The 8,118-nt window shown below is 42.9% G+C and overlaps 1 protein-coding gene across 6 annotated transcripts in view; it reads left to right on the forward strand.

Annotated features, from left to right (window-relative positions):
* The window catches only part of Hdac9 (histone deacetylase 9), a 674,620-nt gene that overhangs the window by 271,703 nt on the left and 394,799 nt on the right, over positions 1-8,118 (forward strand). The window lies entirely within an intron of this gene.

Consider the following 8,118-nt stretch of genomic DNA (forward strand, 5'->3'; position numbering starts at 1 on the left):
GAGAGAACAGTTTGTGTCCAGGGTTGTATCCAGGGGAAGAAGTCTAAGTTTCTCTGCTTCTAGCACCTCTGAGCTCTGGGAAGCTGCCTCTTTGTATTTATAGAGCACAGCTTTTTACAAAAGAAGATTAATTGTGCTGGGAACATAATTATTCTCTGTCTCTGACAAATGACATGGAGAAAATTGGAGGACATAGTTATGTGGTTAAATAACTATTTCCAGCTAGAAAGGGCACAGTTTATAATATCTGACCACAAAGCACTACAGTGAAAATTAATAATGAAGCTTTAAATCAGGAAATTATTAGAGACATATAGAACGAAAACCACTTTTCTAAATTTTGGATCAAAAGGAAATCAAAACTGTAATTACTGACAATTAAGGAAGAAGTGGCATCCATGGGATAAAGTGTGTGTGGCATATGACAGAAGTGTAATTAATAGGAAAACTTCAGACTCATTTTTTTTATTAAAGGAAAGAAAAAGCTAAAGTATGCACTGAGATAATGCTCCTGAAAGACCATGAAGGGGGTAGTTTTTACAATCAAAAAAGGAGACACAAGTTAATGGATTAGACAAAAGAGGCTAGAGTTTACATTTTAGGGAAATTCGTGTGCATAACGAAGGTCTTTTGTCAGATTTGCTCATGCTTTTAATATTAGAAATACATCAGTGTTTTGTGTGTTATTTTCATGTATGTATTCATCCCTTGTGGGATGTGTTGAGTGATATTTTGATCACATTCTGATACCCCCAAGATTGTCAATTAAGTTTGCTCTGAATCAGAGGGCAGAGCCAGCTACTCACTGACCAAAATTAGCCATAGAGGTTTTGGAGGACTGAGGATGGAGAGACAGAGGAAGTGGTAGTATGGGGCTTAGAGAGTTTCTTGGCCCTTTTGGATTGGATTGAGGATCACACAGAGAGGGGGGGGAGGGAGGGAAGGAGGGAGTAGGAGAGGAGAGGAGAAGAGAGGAGAGGAGGGGGTGTCACTGGCCACTTCTCCAATCTTTCAGGTTCTTACCCTAATATCTGACCTAATATCAATTTTTATTGATAAAGGATAATTAGGTAATACTTCATCGGCACTCAAAACAAAATAGGGCTGGAAGCCACAACCCTGATATTAAGAGTTTCATGTTGTAGCAACTGACGATCAGTTCCCTGAGGTTAAATACAAAGCTTTCTTTGAAGGGTGTTGCTGTTAGCATCTTGATGTGGTTGGGAACCCCTATAAATCTGGTTATTTTTTTCCCCTGAAATATATTAGAATCTCCATTCAGGGATTTTTCCAAATTAAATTTTATGTCCAAATACACACAAAAGATGGAAAAGTAAAAATTTCTACAGAGCATGATTTTTGAGAAGTAACAAATTATTCCTCAACAACTAAAAATTAATCAAATATCTTTGTGAACTAGCGTTGCCTGTCCCTCCCACTCAGCTCTGAAAAAGGATAATTCCCTCTCTGGTGACGCTTCAGACCATGAGTTTGCTCTGTTTGTATTTTCCTTTTGCAAAGATGAGCTCACAGTCCGATATATTTCTTCCATACCTGTTTTCTGGACCACCAACTTGTAAAGCTTTAATTTAAGTTCCTGTAGTTGCAAAGATTGTTAATGTTGGAAAAAGAAAACAAAATCAAGCTTCCTTCTGTAATCTAGTATTAAAGGCATTCTGAATGGTTCACTCTGTGTCTCAGAGACCTTGCTGCAAGAAGGAAACAAGATGACAGAGTCGGACGTGTGCACAGTCTCTCCAGGTAGGAAATTCCCTAATGCCCAAGTGTTTCAGACTCCCAATGATACCTGGTAGGTGTTGGTAGCTCCGGTCAGGCCAGCACTCTCCTGTTGGATAGCAGCACAGGCAGACGGGCTGTTTGTGTTGCTGCACTGCTGAACGGAGCCAGATTTGAGTTTCAGTTTGACCAGTTAGCCAAGTGAGATAAATGTGCAGGAATTTAGGTTTGGTGCAGCAGTACTGATAGGGTGTGTTGTTGTGCCTTGTCTAAGTCTGCGACCTTTCCCTGCTCCTATTCCCAGGAGAGCTTACTTGAAAACACGCAACTAAATGCTAAAAAATTCAAACAGAATAAAGGGGCATGGTTATATTTAGGGCATTGCTCCATAGTAACTGTTTGTTGATAATTCTATTGTAATGGCCTTAAAGATTCCCCTGAAGCTGCCTGACAGTTGGTATATCACTGCACAGAGAAACCTGACCCATGGAAGTCTCAGGTCCTGGCAGGGGTCAGGACTGGAGATGGGGTCTAGCATAGAATCCCTGTACATGTACTACAAGTCTGGAGGAAGGCATTTCTGTGCACAGGGCTGCTGAGCTGCTGCAGCCATGGCAGCACTGATCTCACCAAAGCCTTTCCCCTTCTCAGTCTGCAGTGTTAGCCCACAGCTGGTAAGAAGAGGTTATACTCTATGCAGTCCAGGACCACCGTGGAAGCCGTTTGGACTGTTTCGTGTGCCCTCTGTTACAGCAAAATGGTAGCAGTTCATATTCAGATAGTGATAGCTGTCTTTATTGCCTCCCATTACTGTGGTTCTGGATCCTTGTGTATCTGCCCTTAACTCTCCCACCTGAAGAAATTCTTCCTGCATGAGTTGCCTAACCTAGATTGTCTAGGAAATCTTCCTGTATCCCAAATCTGATCTCAAGCCTGCGTACTTCCATCTTCTGTAGACACTTCTTTAAGTTTTCTTGCTGCCCACGCTCACCCTGGTGACAGCATCCACCCTGGCCACAGCACCCACCCTGGCCTCAGCACCCACCCTGGCCACAGCATCATGTTCCTGCTGTCTTCTCCCTTGAGGTCTTCCATCCTTGGGGATAATTCTTCTCTTCTGGCTTCATTAGATTTCCATTTTCCTCTGACTGTAGTTTGATACCTTTCATTAGTGTCTGATTTTTACTGAACTTGAGTTGAAAACTCTCATTAATTTTTCTTCGTTGTGCGTGAGCCCTTCTGTTTGTCAGCTAATCCCTTTGCAGTGACAAAGACCTCGAGGCCTAGTCCTAACTTGAGACCAGGTCAGTTTCACCTCGGACTTTTTAGATACCAGAGGGGTGGAACTAAAAAGAAGAATGTCACGTTGAACATTACACTATATGAGGGGGGCATTTAGTCTCTTTCCTGCTGCCCAGTTTGTGAGGACATTAAAAAGGGCTGATTGGGGCTCATGAATCAAAGGCTTCCCTTGCAAGCCTGGTGGTCTCAGTTTGGATCCCCAGAACCCACGCTAAACATGGGCACAGTGATTGTAAGTATCTGTGATTCTAGCAATGCCCTCCTAGAAAACAGGGACAGATAGGAGAAGCATGAGGGGCAGATATCGTGACATACATATATACATATCAATGAACAAGAGAGACCCTGTCTCAAACAAGGTAGAAGATGAGGGCCAACATCTCAGGTTATACTGTGATGTCTATAGTCACACTGTGTCCTGGGCAAGACTACATATACACACATGAACACATACACAGTATATACTCATGCACACACATATATCATACACACTACACACAGAAATGCACACATATTACATATATAACACACACATACACACACACACTGCACTGATTCTAATGAAGGCATGTTTGGAAAGGAGCATGCTGATTCTTTTCCAGTTTAAGTCTCCTGTGTCCACTCCTCTGCAACCCCTAAGTTTTCCAGCCAGGCTGAAGGAAAACTCTCTATTGCCTGGTAAAGCCTTTTTCAGCCTTTTCACCAAGTTCCAGTTATGGACTTAAGTGCTAGAGTCTTGAGATACACCACAGGGCCAAATGCATTCTGTACCTTCGCTGGAGTCTCCCTCTGGTCCATTTTTTTCTTCCCGCGTCTCTGTCTTTCTCTCCCTAGTGGAGCAGCATGGAGATCTTTTGGGCCATTGCCTCTCGTGTGTGCCTGGCTTTTTATGCATGTTTTCTCTCTCAGACCTGACTAGTTCTGCTGATGGAGCATGAGAGCTATGCAAAGCTACCCGGAATCAAATAAACCCTAAGAAAATATCTCTTACTCAAATATTGCCTGTCTCTGCCTTTGCTTTAAACACCTCCCACTTTATATACCACCAGCCCAGTCCTGTGTTTCCGTACGAGATGGTGGGGGCATGGCAGCCCCTTTCCATCCTTGCTGTTCGTAACCGTCCTGCAAGCCTTTGTTTCTGTTGGAACTGAGAGGGAGGTCTTGTGCATAGAAGGTGCTCAATAAAATTCTGCCTTTATAACCCTGCCCAATTTTCTTAATTCCCACGCCGTATTCTTTCCTCCTGTTATAGATCTGAGTACAATTAAAGGCTACTCCAAATTGCTGCCTGCGTTTTATTTGTCAGTCAGAAACTCGCAGAGAATATTTCCAACAGTTGTCGTGTGGGCTTTTCCTGAAATGCCATGTCATTCCCGAAGTGATACTCTGCTATTTTGACTCCTCACAGAAGATGAGGAAGGAGGTGGGCAGGACATGGAGAAACTCCAGCTGAAGTCATACTCTTGCCAGGCCAGGAATGGAGGAGAATTGCTTATCTTTAGAAATTTAGAAATAACAAAGAACTTTGAAAAAAAAATCTTTCCTTTCAGAGGGAAAATAAACGATGAAGCAGTAATTGTTGCTGTGGGTATGGGCCACTGAATAAAATATTTTCTTAATGTTGTTGATATTTCAGAACTCTGGCATAATTCTTTGCTTGCTAGGTGTTATATAGATACAAATAGGCAGTTCATTAACTCATTTGCAATCAGTGAATTATCTCATTATTATAAAGCTACTAATTATTTACTTATATCAAAATAGGTCTTAGGTAAAAAAGTAAGGAGATAGTCATTTATCATACGAGCTTTTGTAATGGAATGTTTTTAGTTATTCAATGAGTTAGTGAAACTTTAGTTTCAAATTCTAGATATACTATTAGAAGATATTATAGGGTATATGTGGGTTCATCTTGTTCAGGAGAGAAATCTATATTAGTCAATTATATGGCTTTTTTTAATAAAAACAGTTGATATTCTGTCTTCAACCTACCTGCTGTATTTTTTTGGTAAGATAACCTAGTGATAATGTATCATCTGTAAAAGCACATTTGGTCTCAAATTGTGCATCACCAGATGTCCTCCGAGAAAGCCTCCCTTCTCCAGCATCCTCCTTAGAGGATCAGAAGTGGGTGGAGAAGGCCTATCTTGGGGCTTCCTAGCTCCATGAGCCCCCTTCCTCTCAGAGGAGGTCGGGAGCCCCAGTATTGGTTGGTGTATTTAGTCTTTGAGGACCACAGAATGGAAGTCAAGACACAGCAACACTCAGATCAGGCAGTTCGCTTCTCTGACATGGCACCCTAGTTTTCTTTATAGTTCCAATTTCTCAGCTATTTAGTAGGTCCTACTATCTTAGCCAGGTCCATGTGCTCAAGAACAACCTGTAGGACACTCTGAGCACAGATCTTAAGGTTGTGCATCTTCCTGCCTCTGTCATCCCTTGCTCTCTTTGTCGGTGAGGCCTTCCAGGTTCATCTCAAACAGTGAGTTATGGAGTGGGGCAGAAATGCACCGTCTCACAGTTTCTCTTCAGAGAGCTAAGGATTTTTACTCATCCAGGGAACTTTTAATGAGTTTTGCTGTTTAAAGAGCCCTTTATAATTTTATTTGTCTTTGCTGTTTGAGAATACGGCATGGGATTTTACATTCCAACATTTCTGGCCTTATCTTAGATCTTTACATCCTCTCCAAAGATTTTCTCTGGAATCTCAGTTTTTAATGTCATAGTAAAAGGCAGCAAGGAACCAGAAATACATAAGACTGTCACTGTCTTATTTACGTTCCTTGGATTTGGAGTGTGGCTATGTAGTTGGAGGCTGCTCGTTTGTTTCCTGGCCGCCAAGACACAAAATAATCACACAGAAACTGTATTATTACAACACAGCTTGACCTATTAGCTCATGTTTCTTATTGGCTAGCTCTTATTTCTTAAAGTAACACATTTCTATTCATTTGTGCATTGCCACATGGTTGTTGTGGCCTAAGGTTCTCTCCTGAGTACCGTGTCTGGCTCCTGCGGCAGCTGTGTGGCTTCTTCTAACTCCACCTACTGTGTCTTCCTCAATTTTCTTGGATTTCCCGCCTTGCCCTCTTCTACACTGCAATAGGCCCGAAGCAGTTTCTTTATTAACCATTGGTATTCACAGCATACAGCAGGGAATCCCACATCCTGGGTAGGAACTTAAATTGTGCCTTGGGTTTCAGCCATATGGAATGTTTTTCTTTTGCCATAGGTTACCAGCTTTCCAGCATGGAGTATCTGTTTCTTGTGGCCAGAATTTGATCGCCCCACCGACAATAAAAGTAGCCTAGTCTTTTGTTGCAGGCCCATCCCTTCTGAAACCGTAAGTGCAGTTTCTTGGTTATGCCGAGCTGGCTGGTACACTGGGGTACAGACTGGTCAGTGGATCATCACAGTGAATATTTTGTTCTGTTTATATGAGAGTGCTGGCACTCCATGAATTGAGGCTAGCAAACCAGCTCTGTTCTGAGCTGGCCTTCAGGGACCCATCTTGATGGCAGGTTATAAATCTTCAGCATGTGGCTTCAAAGGGGCCAAGGATGGCAACATCCCCGCACTAGGAGGGAGGCAGAATCTGGAGGATGTTGGGTTACTCTGCATAGGAGATCTGGCATTCCAGACAATCCTGCTCCCCACAGTCCACTGGCCAGGACTCGTATTGAATCTTTCTTAGGGAGGTGGGGATCTGTATGGCAGAGGAGAAAAAGCTTTCATTGGCCATAGCATGACAGAAAGTGATTTCCGTATGTTACAGATATTCAACACCAAGGAAGCAAGTGTGTTACAGCCAAGTGGACTTAATGATTCAAAGTCAAGGAACCAAAAGATGAAAAAGACACTATGTTCTTGTCAGCAATGTCATGTGATATTATGAAATACATGACTGTTTCATAAAAATATGTTTTTAGATAAAGGAGCAAGGAGGGTTAATAAGAATTGACCTTTATTGTTGTCTGTCTTCTAGGGTTTAAAGGGTCTTTGAAGGGACTGGTAGATGGCTTGGTGATTGACAACTCTTGCAGAGGATCTGAGCTCCCAGCACTTGCATGGGGTGGCTCAGAACCATCTGTAGTTCTAGCTCTAGGATCCTATGCCTCTGACCTCTGAGGATCCCTGCGGTCACAGGCACATGTATACATGTGTACCTGTATTTAATCTTAGATTTTCTAAAATAAAATCTTAGAAACTGCTGTTCTTGGTCAAAGAAAATTAGAAAATCTTTTGCCCTGTGTGCTGGTCTTGATAATGTACAGTAGGGTAATGATACATTTTACAGTTTCCAGAAGGAAGGCCCTGCCACAAATTAGAACTGCTTACCCAGGTCCTCGCCAATCAGTGACGTCATCATTGTATTCTTAGACCACATTAGACACTCAGCGCAGTGTTCTCAGAAGCTGCCCATGGGAACCCCAAGGAGTTTCCAATCTGTCTTTCAATCTTCTCGCCCACCAAAACAGCAGCCCTGGTATGGGACTGCTTGACTCAACTTCAGGATCTGATGCCCACTGCGTGAGTCACCTTGGGCAGGTTTCTCAACCTCTGTCCTCTCCAGCTTCAGTCAAATGTGGGCAGTAGGTGCGTTTCCCTTATGGGGTCGTTTTCAGTAGGGCAGAGTTTATCCATGCAAGCACACAGAGTATAGCAGGCTTGGAGCGAGCCCCTACTCGACACCTACCATTGTCAGAGTTCTCGCTGGACCTTCGGTTGTCCACATTTTTCCTGATACTTACACTGCTCCCTCTCCATCAGGTGACATTCTCATTCTCACAACGAAGCTAACATGTTTTAGAGTGAAGTTGGCCAAATACAGAGAAAACAGAGCAGGTTTTAAAGCTACACAGATTTGCTCTTTGATCTCAGAAGACCAGCTTATGCACCATGCCGCCGGTGAACCACAACCTCTCTTGATCACGGGCTCTCTGGCATGCTCGGGGTGCTGGGACGACCTGCAGATATGCTACTTTGAATACACAGTGAGCCGCAATCTCTCTCCATCAGAAACTTCCTGGATTCCCAGGGTGTTATGAAGACCTGCAGATATACCACTTTGTTTTTTTT

The sequence above is a fragment of the Microtus ochrogaster genome, chromosome 1 (genome assembly GCF_000317375.1).
Source record: "Microtus ochrogaster isolate Prairie Vole_2 chromosome 1, MicOch1.0, whole genome shotgun sequence".
NCBI lineage: Eukaryota > Metazoa > Chordata > Mammalia > Rodentia > Cricetidae > Microtus > Microtus ochrogaster.